Raw genomic sequence first — 13,270 nt, 5'->3', positions numbered from 1 at the left:
GCACACACACACAGTGAAGCCCAGCTTGCACACATGTTCACACTGCACATCTGGGAACCACAGTCTCCTGCAGCAACCTTCCTCCCTCCATACCCACTGTCTCCACCACCCGTACGTATGCCTCCCCTCACTGTGCTCACCAAGGCCATCACTTAGTGCCTTATCGTTAAAGCCAATGAGTATCTCTCACCTTGTCTTCCTTGACCTCTCAGCTGCATGTGACACTGCAGACTCTGCTCTTCTCCCTGGCACTTGCTCATTCCTTGGCGTTCCTGTGTCTGTCTTCTCTTAGTTTCCCCTATCTCTCTAAGTGTTCCTTCGTTCTCAGTGTCAATGTCTCTCCCTTCTCTATCCACCCCTTCCCTGTTGGTCTTCCATGGGGTTCTAGTCTGATCTAGTTTCTCATCCCATATACCCTTCTGTAGCCAGCTCATTTTTTCCCATGGTTTTGACCACCATCTGCACCCTGCTGACACCAAAATCTCTATATCCATGCAGGAATCCCATCCACCTGCCTCCTGGGCATCTCTACAGATACTTCAATTCAACATGGCCAGGACTAAATTCACCCTCATCTTTCCCCAACACATCTGCTCTTCCTTCCACTCCGCCTTGGCAGCCCCTGGAGCCTTGTCTTTCATACACCACTTACTTATCACACTCTATTCCCATCACTTAAGAAACTGCTCTCCCTTCCCTCTCCTGAGCACAGTGCTAGGCCCTTAACAGATGAAATTAAATTATGTCATAAGCCTTTGGAGCACCAACTCCATGCCTGCTCCTGCCTAAGCCCTATCTGGAAACCAAAGATGAGCAAGCCCATTTCCCCAGAAATGTAGAGTCCGTCTGAGGACTTTACGCTCCCAATTAGCCCTGCATTTCTGTGGACTTTATCAGCTTTCTGCTGTTCCCAACCCCCCTCTAATACATGTAAGAGTCCCCTAGGAAAAAGTTACTTTAAATCCTTACCAACAGTCACCTTAGTCATTGGTTAACCAGTATCTGCTAAGATCTTGGTTTTAAACTAATCCCTTGGTTATCAAATAACACTTGAGTAGTTAATATTTGATTATCTACTAACACCACCTTAATTATCTTCTAACACCTTATTTACAAGCCAAATATTTTATTTATTAGGTTATATCTTAGGACTTAGTAGTTTAAAAGTATTTGCTATGTCTTAGTTATTAATCAAATTTTCTTTCTTTCTTTTTTTTTTTTAAACAAGGTCTTACTCTCCCACCCAGGCTGGAGTGCAGTGGTGCAATCACAGTTCACTGCAGCCTCAACCTCCTAGGCTCAGGCAATCCTCCCACCTCAGCCTCCTGAGTAGCTGGGGCCACAGGTGCTCACCACCATGTCTGGCTAATTTTTGTATTTTTTGTAGAGATGGGTTTTTGCCATGTTACCCAGGCTGGTCTTGAACTCCTGGGCTCAAGTGATCTGCTCTCCTTGGCCTCCTAAAGTGCTAGGATTACAGGTATGAGCCACCACGCCTGGCCTTAATCAATATTTTAGTTACCTGATCCCTTAGCTCTCTGCTGAGTTTAGAGTAGATTAGCAAGTCAGAAACCATCAGTTAGGAGTTTGGGGAAGAGGTCATTTCTGGATATGGAAAAATACAGGCCTTTGTCTTTTGCTGAGCTCTCCTCTCACCCTCAAATGATTCTCTTTCAACATCAACCGGCCCCAGGTCCTGAGAGAAAAGGAGGTCCCATCCTAATTTCTTATTTGTTTCTCTGAGCCAGGCTGGAGGGGACTTCCTGGAATGTTGTGATTGGCAGGGACTTTCATTCATCAACAAATATTTCTTGAGCACTGCATATCTGTCAAGTTCTCCGTAAGTTCTAACTGTACATCAGCAAACAAAATGGGCATGTTCCCAGCTGCTATGGCTCTTAGAGAATAGTGGAAAAGATAAACATTAAACAAATAGTTATTCTGATTATTATGTGATTACAATTATGATAAGCACAGGGATTATGATAAGTACAGGGAGATGTGAGTGTGTATAAAAGTGGCACTTGACCTATTGTGGGATTCAGAGACTTCCTTGAGAAATGACATTAAAGCTGAAAGCTGAAATTTTAATAAGAGTTAGGGAAAAAATGGTAAGGAAGTCCAAAGCAGATAGAGTGGCTTGGGCAAAAGCCCAAAGGAAGGAAAAGGCTGATATGATGGAGCTAGTGCTGCCTGGAGCCACATGATGAGAAGGACCAGAGAGGTAGGCAGATGCCAGATCACGCAGGGCCTTGCGGAATCTAAGTGAGAAATGATGTGACCTGGCCTAGCATAAAGCATCTGTCTTCTATTGGTATAAGATCTTCCTTAGAGTCCCAAATCTGACGGCCAGAAATAAACCCTGGGGCAGAGGCAGTCATTGAACCACTGGTAGAAGAAGGCTGCAGCTGAATGCCGTGGCTCACGCCTGTAATCCCAACACTTTGGGAGGCTGAGGAGGGTGGATTACCTGAGTTCAGGAGTTCGAGACCAGCCTGACCAACATGGCGAAACCCTGTCTCTACTAAAAATACAAATATTAACCGGGGGCAGTGGCTTGTGCCTGTAGTCCCAGCTACTGGGGAGGCTGAGGCAGGAAAATCGCTTTAACCTGGGAGGCAGAGGTTGCAGTGAGCCCAGATTTCACCACTGCACTCCAGCCTGGGCAACACAGTGAGACTCCATCTCAAAAAAAGAAAAAAAAAAAAAAGGAGTAGGCTGTTCTGCTCTGGGGGCTGCCTGGAGGACAGGTCACCAAGGAGACACCTGTGGAAAGCAGGCAGCCCTGAAATCCCCCAGCTCTCTAGCTGAGCCAGCCAAGAGATAGCTGAGAAGATTGCCAAGACTGGAGTCCCTACTAACCACCTGCTTTCGTGGATTCCTGGACACCCCTGGAGTGATTACATTGCAGATAGTCCACTTTTTTATTTTTATTTTTATTTTTTGAGACAGAGTCTCGATCTGTTGCCCAGGCTAGAGTGCAGTGGTGCAGTCTTGGCTCATTGCAACCTCTGCCTCCCCAGTTCAAGTGATTCTCATGCCTCAGCCTCCCGAGTAGCTGGGACCACAAGCACGTGCCACCACGCCCAGCTACCTTGTTTTTGTTTTTGTTCGAGACATAGTTTTAGTCTTGTTGCCCAGGCTGGAGTGCAATGGCACTATCTTGGCTCACTGCAACCTCCGCCTCCTGGGTTCAAGCGATTCTCCTGCCTCAGCCTCTCAAATAGCTGGGATTACAGGCATGGGCCACCACACCAGGCTAATTTTGTATTTTTAGCAGAGATGGGGTTTCATCATGTTGGTCAGTCTGGTCTTGAACTCCTGACCCCAGTTGATCTGCCTGCCTCGGCCTCCCAAAGTGCTGGGATTACAGGTGTGAGCCACTGTGCCTGGCCCAACTTTTTTATATTTTTATTAGAGATGAGGTTTTGCCCTGTCGACCAGGCTACTCTCAAACTCCTGGCCTCAAGTGATCCTCCCGCCTCAGCCTCCCAAAGTGCTGGGATCTAAGCTGAGCCATTGCACCCGGCCCAAAGACCACATTTTAAGAAAGAAACACTGACTGGGTACAACAAAAAGTCTACAGCTTCCTCCCCACATACCCTTTAATCCCTACATCTTAGTCCTCACCTGTGGCTTCTACCACTTTGTGTGAGGACAGAGATTTGGTGGTTATAACAGGAACTCAGAGGAAACAGAGTCTCAAATGAAGTAGAAGTTTATTTCTATCCCATGTGAAAGTCAGACCTCTACTCTGCTCTATGAACTCTCAGGGGCCGAGGCCTATAGCTCTGCCATCCCTAGGATCTTGCCACCATCTGCATGACCCAAGATGGCTGACCACCTTGACCATATTCTTTTAAGGGCACTACAGCACATCTTACAGGTCAAAAGAACTTAGTCACATAGCCACACCCAGATCACTAGGAAATAAACTTTTTTTTTTTTTTTTTTTTGAGACAGAGTCTCGCTCTGTCACCTAGGCTGGAGTACAGTGGTGTGATCTCGGCTCACCACAACCTCCGCCTCCTGGGTTCAAGTGATTCTCCTGCCTCAGCCTCCTTGGGATTACAGGCACGTGCCACCATGCCTGGCTAATTTTTGTATTTTTAGTAGAGACGGGTTTCATTATGTTAGCCAGGCTGGTCTCGAACTCCTGACCTTGTGATCCACCTGCCTCGGCCTCCCAAAGTGCTGGGATTACAGGCATCAGCCACCGCGCCCGGTCGGAAATAAACTTTTTATGCTGTGTGGCCATGTGTCCAAATGAAAATCAGGGGTTCTGTTAACACAACAGAGTGGGAGAACAGATGTTGAGGGACCATTTCTGCCCCATACCTTAACATCTTTCACATCTCTCCTCTCTCCTTTCTGCCTCCATCTTCATTTGAGATTGTTTACTTTGTGTTTCTTTTCTTTCTTTTTTTTTTTTTTTTGAAATAGAGTCTCGCTCTGTCACCCAGGCTGGAGTGCAGTGGGGCAATGTTGGCTTACTGCAACCTCCACCTCTCAGGTTCAAGAGATTCTTCCGCCTCAGCCTCCCGAGTAGTTGGGATCACAGGCACCCACCACCATGCCAGGGTAATTTTTTGTATTTTTAGTAGAGATGAAGTTTCACCATATTGGCCAGGCTAGTGTCAAACTGCGGACCTCAAGTGATCCCCCTGCCTTGGCCTCCCAAAGTGCTGGGATTACAGGTGTGAGCCACCATGCCCAACCTGGGTTCCTTTAGAGCAGCCAAATCGCTATCCTCACACAGAGAGATAGAAGCCACAGGTAAGGGTTAAGGTGTAGGGATTGCCCAGGCACAGCGGCTCACACCTCTAATCCCAGCACTTTGGGAGGCTGAGGCAGGCAGATTGCTTGAGCCCAAGAGTTTGAGACCATCCTAGGCAACATGACAAAACCCCGTCTCTACAAAAAATACCAAAATAATTAGCCAGGAATGGTGGCACGCACGTATGGTCCCAGCTACTTGGGAGGCTGAGGCAGTAGAATCGCTTGAGCCCAGGAAGCAGAGGTTGCAGTGAGCAGTGATTGCGCCACTGCACTCCCTCCTGGGTGACAAAGCCAGACCCTGTCTCAAAAAATAAAAATAAAAAAATAAAAGATGTAGGGATTGAAGGAGACATGGGGATTTATCATCCTTCTAGATTATCACTTTGGCCCCAGCTCCCTCCTCCAATCCATCTTTCACATTGCAAGCTGAATGTTCTAAAAAGCAAATCTGAACACATCAGCTGTCTGTTTCAGTGTGCTCCCAACACCAAACTGCTTGCTGTGCTCTCTTTTACACCTTCTTCCCATTGCACAGGTGGAAATTATTTTCCTTGCCTTGAAATTGCTGGGTGTTTTATCTCCAGGGTATTCCTTTAACCTAGCAAGTGCATGGCCCATAGTAGGTGTTCAACATGCATTTGCTGATTGACTAACCTTATTGTCATCGTCCATGTCTGTTTCTGAATGTCCCAAGAACTGTCTGAACTCTTGTACCAGCTAGGTTCCCCATGAAAGACTCAAATCCTCCCAGGGAGGGGGTTGACCACTCTCGGTGAGATGGAAAAGCCCAAGCAGAGGCCCCTTCTTCCTAATCCCTTAGAATATCAGCTCTCTCTTCTGATCACAAGGCCAATCAAGCCCCACTCATCATTCTCCATAGAGGAGTCCCAGGGCCACAAGAGACCTGGTATTCACGATTGCATGGGAAATACTTATATTTTAAAAGTATTCATTGTTTATCTGAAATTCAAATTTAACTGATCATCCTGTATTTTATCTGGCAACCCTAATGTAGGGTTGAGAACCATGTAGTAGGGAATTGAATTAGATAGCCTATAGAACCCTCTCAACTCCAGGAAACAAAGATTCAAAGATTCTTTTTTAAATTTGTATTTACTTAGTTTTTTAGAGACAGGGGTCTCACTGTGTTTTCCAGGGTGGATTAGAACTCTTGGGCTAAAACGATCCTCCTGCCTCAGCCTCCCAAGTAGCTGGGATTACAGGTGCATGCCACCACACCTGGCTCCTAAGATTCTTCTAGTTTGCCTTATTCCTTCCAGTGAAAGCAGAAACTCTTCTTAGGATTATAGTAAAAGAGTTGAGAACAATAACTAACAGGTGAATTAACATAACAAATGACCATACCCCCTTACTCGCTGTGTAACCTTGGGACAGTCACTTAACCTCATTGAACATCCATTGCTTCATTTAGCCAATGAAAGGAAACCGAGATTTTATCTAATAAATGCCAGGCACTGTGTAGACACTTCCTTCTATGAGATCTCTTGCCTAGGACAATCAGACAAAATACTGTCTGAGAAGGCACTTTGTACGTGGGAATAGGCTGTAACAAATGTAAAACGGTGTTACCGTTAGTATCATATCTGTCTGCAGTTTATTTCTTTTACTGACCCTTAGCAGGAAAGAAGCTTCCTTAGTTCCATCATATTGTAAAGTAAGAACGTCGTTGTCCAGGACTCTAAACTATAGAGCAGTGGTTCTTTTTTTTTTTTTTTTTTTTTTTTTTTTTTTTTTTTTTGAGGCAGAGTCTTTCTCTGTCTCCCAGGCTGGAGTGCAGTGGCACAATCCTGGCTCACTGCAACCTCTGCCTCCTGGGTTCAAGTGATTCTCCTGCCTCAGCCACCCAAGTAGCTGGGACTACAGGCTTGCACCACCATGCCCAGCTCATTTTTGTATTTTCAGCAAAGATGGAGTTTTGCCATTGCTGGCCAGCTGGTCTGGAACCCCTGACCTCAAGTAATCCACCCATCTCGGCCTCCCAAAGTGCTAAGATTACAGGCGTGAGCCACTGCGTCTGGCCAGAGCAGTGGTTCTTAACCGGGAGTGATTTTATTTCTTGGGGGATATTTGGCAGTATCTGGAGACATTTTCTGTTGTTACGACTGGGCAGTGGATGTTACTGGCATTTAATAGGCAAAGGCCAGAGATACTGCTAAACATGCTACAATGCAGAGAACAGCTTCCCACAACAAACAATTATCTGGGCTGGGTACAGTGGCTCACACCTATAATCCCAGCACTTTGAGAAGCCAAGGCAGAAAGATCACCTGAATTCAGGAGTTCAAGACCAGCCTAGGCAACATGGCAAAACTCTGTCTCTACACTTAAAAAAAGGCTGGGCATGATGGCTCACATCTGTAATCCCAGCACTTTGGGAGGCTGAGGTGGGCAGATCACTTCAGGTCAGGAGACAGAGACCAGCCTGGCCAACATGGTGAAACCCTGTCTCTACTTAAAAAAAAAAAAAAAAAAAAAAAGAATAGCTGGTCATGGTGGTGGGTGCCTGTAGTCCTAGCTACTCAGGAGGCTGAGGCACAAGAATGGGTTGAACCCAGGAGGCAGAGGTTGCAGTGAGCTGAGATCCTGCCACTGCACTCCAGCCTTGGCCACAAAGCGATACTCTGTCTCAAAAAAAGAATTTTTTTTCCAGCTGGCCATGGTGACATGTGCCTGTAGTTCCAGCTATTTGGGAAGCTGTGGTGGGAGGACTGGTTGAGCTCAGGAGGTCGAGGCCATAGTGAGCCATGATTGCACCACTGCATTTCAGCCTGAGTGACAGAGAGAGATGTCCAAGATCACCCAGCAAATCAGTTGCCGACTAGCAACTGGAATCCAGGCTGATCTGGTTCCAAAGTCCTTGCCTTTCCCTATATTCCTTGTTTCCTGGACTCTGGTAACACTCCAGCAAGGGGAGGGAGGGTTTACAGCAAGCTTGTCAAATCTGTAGCCCATGGGCCACGTGCGGCCCAGGATGGCTTTTGAATGCAGCCCAACACAAATTTGTAAACTTTCTTAAAACATGATTTTTTTTTTTTCTTAAACAAACAAAAAAGGCCGGGCATGGTGGCTCAGGCCTGCAATCCCAGCACTTTGGGATGCTGAGGCGGGTGGATCACTTGAGGTCAGGAGTTCGAGACCAGCCTGACCAACATGGAGAAACCCCATCTCAAATAAAAACGCAAAATCAGTCAGGCATGGTGGTGAATGCCTGTAATCCCAGCTACTCGGGAGGCTGAGGCAGGAGAATTGCTTGAACCTGGGAGGTGGAGGTTGCGGTGAGCCGAGATTGCACCATTGCACTCCAGCCTGGGCAATAAGAGCAAAACTCTGTCTCAAACAAACAAACAAACAAAAAACAAACAAACCACAAACAAACAAAAACTCATCAGCTATTGTTAGTGTTAGTGTATTTTATGTGTGGCCCAAGACAATTCTTCTTCTTTCAGTGTGGTCCAGGGAAGCCAAAAGATTGGACACCCCTGCTTTGCAGTTAAAGACACTGATTCTAGGAAAGGGCCATTCACCCAAGGTACAAAAGTCTTGGAGTAAGTTCCAGAAGTGGCTGATATCAGGCTGAAAAAGAACTATGAACATGATAAATGCTTAATAATGTGTAAAGTGCTGAACTCATGCTGAGATCAGAGAAGGAGGTAGGCAGAGGCAGTGTCTCCTTGAACTTTCCAGACAAGCATCCCCAGGACAAATCCCAATTTCTACCATTCCTGGCTGTATTTCTCTATTCTAGAGAAAGCCAGAGTCTGAAGCTGTGATTCCTAAGTAAGGTGATGGCACACAGATGGTGCTCAATGAATGGTATACATACAGTCAAGACAGCAGATGCTGAAAGAAAGAATGATGTGCTGAAAGTTGGTCACAGAAGAGCTTGCTGCAAGAGGGGTTTCTTCAAGCCAGGCATTGAAGAACGGGAGATGATTTAAGTAAGCAGAAGGAGGGAAAATCATGTGGACAAAAACCTACGAAAGAAGGCTCCTTTCCCCAGTCAGACTAGCTGAATCAAAGGCTTCCTGTAGGAAAGATGAGGTAGGAATAATTGGAGAAATAGGGAGAGTTCAGATTTTAGAGGTCAGACTGGAATAATTGGGGCTACTTCAAAAGCTCTGATCAAGTCTTCAGAAGAGCTCTCTGTTGATAAATGTGTGGTGGGAAAGAATCAAGTGGTAAAAACACACAATTGTCCAGAGAAAAAAGAATAGCACAATTTTACCTCCAAAATCAAAAGAATTCTCTTCATCATTATACTGGACAATGTAATAATGCAAGAATAATAAATAAAAGGCACCTGCTGAAAAGTAAAAGTAAAACTGCCTTTATTCACAGACAACACAATCATGTACATAAAAAATTCTAAGTAATCTACAATGAAGCTACTAGAACTAATAAGTGAATTTATCAAGATGACAAGATACAAGGTGAATATACAAAAGTAAACTGTATTTATATATATTAGGAACAAACAATTAGAAAATCACATTAAAATGCCATTTCAAGGCTAGGCACAGTGGCTCACGCCTGTAATCCTAGCACTTCAGGAGGCTGAGGCAGGCAGATCACTTGAGGTTGGAAGTTCAAGACCAGCCTGGCCAACATGGCTAAACCCTGTCTTTACTAAAAATACAAAAAGTTAGCTGGGTGTTGTGGTGGCACATGCCTGTAATCCCAGTTACTTGGAAGGGTGAGTTGGGAGAATCGCTTGAACCCAAGAGGTGGAGGTTGCAATGGGTTGAGATCGTGCCACTGCACTCCAGCTTGGGCAACAGAGAGAGACTCTATCTCAAAAAAAATAAATAAATAAAAATAAAAAAGAAACGCCATTTAGAAAAGTACCAAAAATAAGAAAAAGGGACAAATTTTACAAAATACTGTAAGTCCTATACACCAAATATAAAATATTGCTGAGGTAAATTAAAGAACTAAATAAATGAAGAGACAGGCCAGGTGCGGTGGCTCATGTCTGTAATCCCAGCTCTTTGGGAGGCCAAGGTGGGTAGATCACCTGAGGTCAGGAGTTCGAGACCAACTGGGCCAACATGGCAAAACCCCATCTCTACCAAAAATACAAAAAAATTAGTCATGTATGGTGGCATCCACCTGTAATCCCAGTTACTTGGGAGGCTGAGGCAGGAGACTAGTTCAAGCCCAGGAGGCAGAGGTTGCAGTGAGCCAAAATCATGCCAGTGCACTCTAGCCAGGGTGACAGAGTGAGACTCTGTCAAAAAAAAAAAAAAAAGAAAGAAAAAAAAAGAGATATACCATGTTCATGGATTGGGAAACTCAATACTAAGATGTTAACACTCTCCAAATTTATCTATTGATTCAATGAAATCCCAAGCAAAATCCCAGCAATTATTTTTGTAGTTGACAAACTAATTCTAAAATTTATATGGAAATGCAAAGGCCCTAGAACCACAAAAACAACTTTGAAAAATAAGGGCAAAGTTAGAGGACTTATACTATCTGATTTAAAGTTTTTTTTTTTGTTTTTGTTTTTTTTTTTAGATGGAGTCTCTCTCTGTCACTTAGGCTGGAGTACAGTGGCCCAATCTCAGCTGGCTGCAGCCTCTGACTCCTGGGTTCAAGCAATTCTCCTGCCTCAATCTCCCCAGTAGCTGGGATTACAGGTGGGCACAGCCAAGCCCGGCTATTTTTCTATTTTTCAGTACAGATGAGGTTTCACCATGTTGGCCAGGCCGGTCTCGAACTCCTGACCTCAGGTGATCCACCTGCCTCAGCCTCCCAAAGTTATGGGATTACAGGCATTAGCCATCATGCCCAGCCTCAAGATTTACTTGTAAAGCCACAGTAATTAAGACAGAGTGGTATTGGCTTATGGATAGAAGGACAGACAAAGATTAATGAAATGCCTGTAATCCCAGCACTTTGGGAGGCCGAGGCGGGTGGATCATAAGGTCAGGAGATTGAGACCATTCTGGCTAACACGGTGAAACCCCATCTCTACTAAAAAATAGAAAAAAATAGCCAAGCGTGGTAGCAGGCACCTGTAGTCCCAGCTACTCGGGAGAGGCTGAGGCAGGAGAATGGCGTGAACCCAGGAGGCGGAGCTTGCAGTGAGCCAAGATCGTGCCACTGCACTCCAGCCTGGGCAACAGAGCGAGACTCCGTCTCAAAAAAAAAAAAAAAAAAAAAAGATTAATGAAATGGAATCAAAAATCCAGAATTCAACATGTACTGTTGATTTTTGACAAAGTTGTCAAGTTATTTCAATGAGGAAAGGCTAGTCTTTTCAGAGAATGGTTCTGCAACAACTGGATATCCATGTGTAAAAAGTGAACTTTGACCTTTGTTTTACGCCGTACACAAAAATTAACTCAAAATGGACCAAAGACATACATGCAAAAGCTAAAGCTATAAATATTCCAGAAGAAAACACAGAAGGAAATCTTTGTAATCTTAGGGTAGGCAAAGATTTCTTTTTAAACAGACACAAAAGCTCTGACTTTAATAGAAAAAGGTGATAAAGAAGACTTTAGCACAATTAAAAATTTTTCTTTTAACAAGACACTTTTAAAAAAAAAGAAAATAAGGCTGGGCACAGTGGTTCACGCCTGTAATCCCAGCACTTTGGGAGGCCGAGGCAGGTGGATCACGAGGTCAGGAGATCGAGACCATCCTGGCTAACACGGTGAAACCCCGTCTCTATTAAAAAAATACAAAAAAAATTAGCCGGGCGTGGTGGCGGGCGCCTGTAGTCCCAGCTATTCTGGAGGCTGAGGCAGGAGAATGGCGTGAACCCGGGAGGCGGAGCTTGCAGTGAGCCGAGATTGTGCCACTGCACTCCAGCCTGGGTGACAGAGCGAGACTCCGTCTCAAAAAAAAAAAAAAAAAGAAAAGAAAAGAAAAAGGCAAGCCCACAGACTGGATAAAATGATTTACAATAATATATTTGATAATGAGACTTGCATCTAGAATATTTAAGAATAGTTATAACTCAATAAGAAGATAAACCTATAGATTCAATGTAATCCCTATTAAAATTCAAATGTCATTTTTCACAGATATAGAAAAAAGTCCTAAAACTTATTTGGAACCACAGAAAAACTCTGACCAGCCAAGGCAATCTTGAACAAAAAGAATAAAGCTGGTGGCATTGCACTACCTGATTTCTTGCTATATTACAAAGCTATAATAATTAAAACTGCATGGTAGTGGCATAAAAATAGACATATTGACCAACAGAACCAAATAGAAAGCAAGAAATGAATGCAAACATTTTCATCCCATTGATTTTTAACAAAGGAGACAAGACCACACAATAGGAAAAGGAAAGCCTCTTCAATAAAGGGTGTTGGAAAAACTGGATATTCACATACAGAAGAATGAATTGGTCTGAGACCATATTCAAAAACCAACTCAAAGCCAGGTGTGGTGGCTCATGCTTTTAATCCCAGCATGTTGGGAGGCTGAAGTGGGCAGATTACCTGAGGTCAGGAGTTTGAGACCAGCCTGGCCAACATGGCAAAACCTTGTCTCCACTAAAAATACAAAAAAATTAACCAGGCATGGTGGTGTACACCTGTAGTCCCAGCTACTTGGGAGGCTGAGGCACAACAATCACTTGAACTTTGGAGGCAGGGGTTGCAGTGAGCCAAGATCACACCACTGCACTCCAGCCTGGGAGACAGAACAAGACTAAAAATACAAAAATTAGCCAGGCATGGTGGTAAGAACCTTTAATCCCAGCTACTCGAGAAGCTGAGGCAGGAGAATCACTTGAACCTGGGAGGCAGAGGTTGCAGTGAGCCGAGATTGCACCACTGCACTCCAGCCTGGATGACAAAGTGAGACTCTGTCTCAAAAAATAATTATTATTATAATTATTCAAAATTGCCCACGCATGGTGGTGCACACCTGTAGTCCCAACAACTTGGGAGGCTGAGATGGGAGGATCACTTGAGCCTGGGAGGTTGAGATTGTAGTGAGCTAAGATCATGCCACTGCACTCCAGTCTGGGCAACAGACCAAGACCCTGTCTCAAAAATTAATAATAATAATAATAATAAAATAAAACAAAAAAGCGGGCTGGGTGTGGTGGCTCACGCCTGTAATCCCTGTACTTTGGGAGGCCAAGGTGGGTGGATCACAAGGTCAGGAGTTTGAGACCAGCCTGACCAACATGGTGAAACACCATCTCTACTAAAAATACAGAAATTAGCCAGGGGTTGTGGTGCAGGCCCGTAGTCCTAGCTACTTGGGAGACTGAGGCACAAGAATCGCTTGAACCTGGGAGGCAGAGGTTGCAGTGAGCTGAGATCACATCTCTGCATTCCAGCCTGGTAGACAGAGCAAGACTCCGTCTTAAAAAAAAAAAAAAGCAAGAAAATAAGTTGTTCTCATAACATAAAAGTGTGAGGTGATGCAGCAAAATCTGATGGAGAAGCTGTAGCAAGTTACCCAGAAGTTCTAGCTGAGGTAATTGATGAAGGCGGCTACA

This window comes from Pongo pygmaeus, chromosome 1, assembly GCF_028885625.2.
Source record: "Pongo pygmaeus isolate AG05252 chromosome 1, NHGRI_mPonPyg2-v2.0_pri, whole genome shotgun sequence".
Lineage (NCBI taxonomy): Eukaryota > Metazoa > Chordata > Mammalia > Primates > Hominidae > Pongo > Pongo pygmaeus.
The sequence above is the reverse complement of the archived record's forward strand: the minus strand, read 5'-3'. Positions refer to the sequence as shown.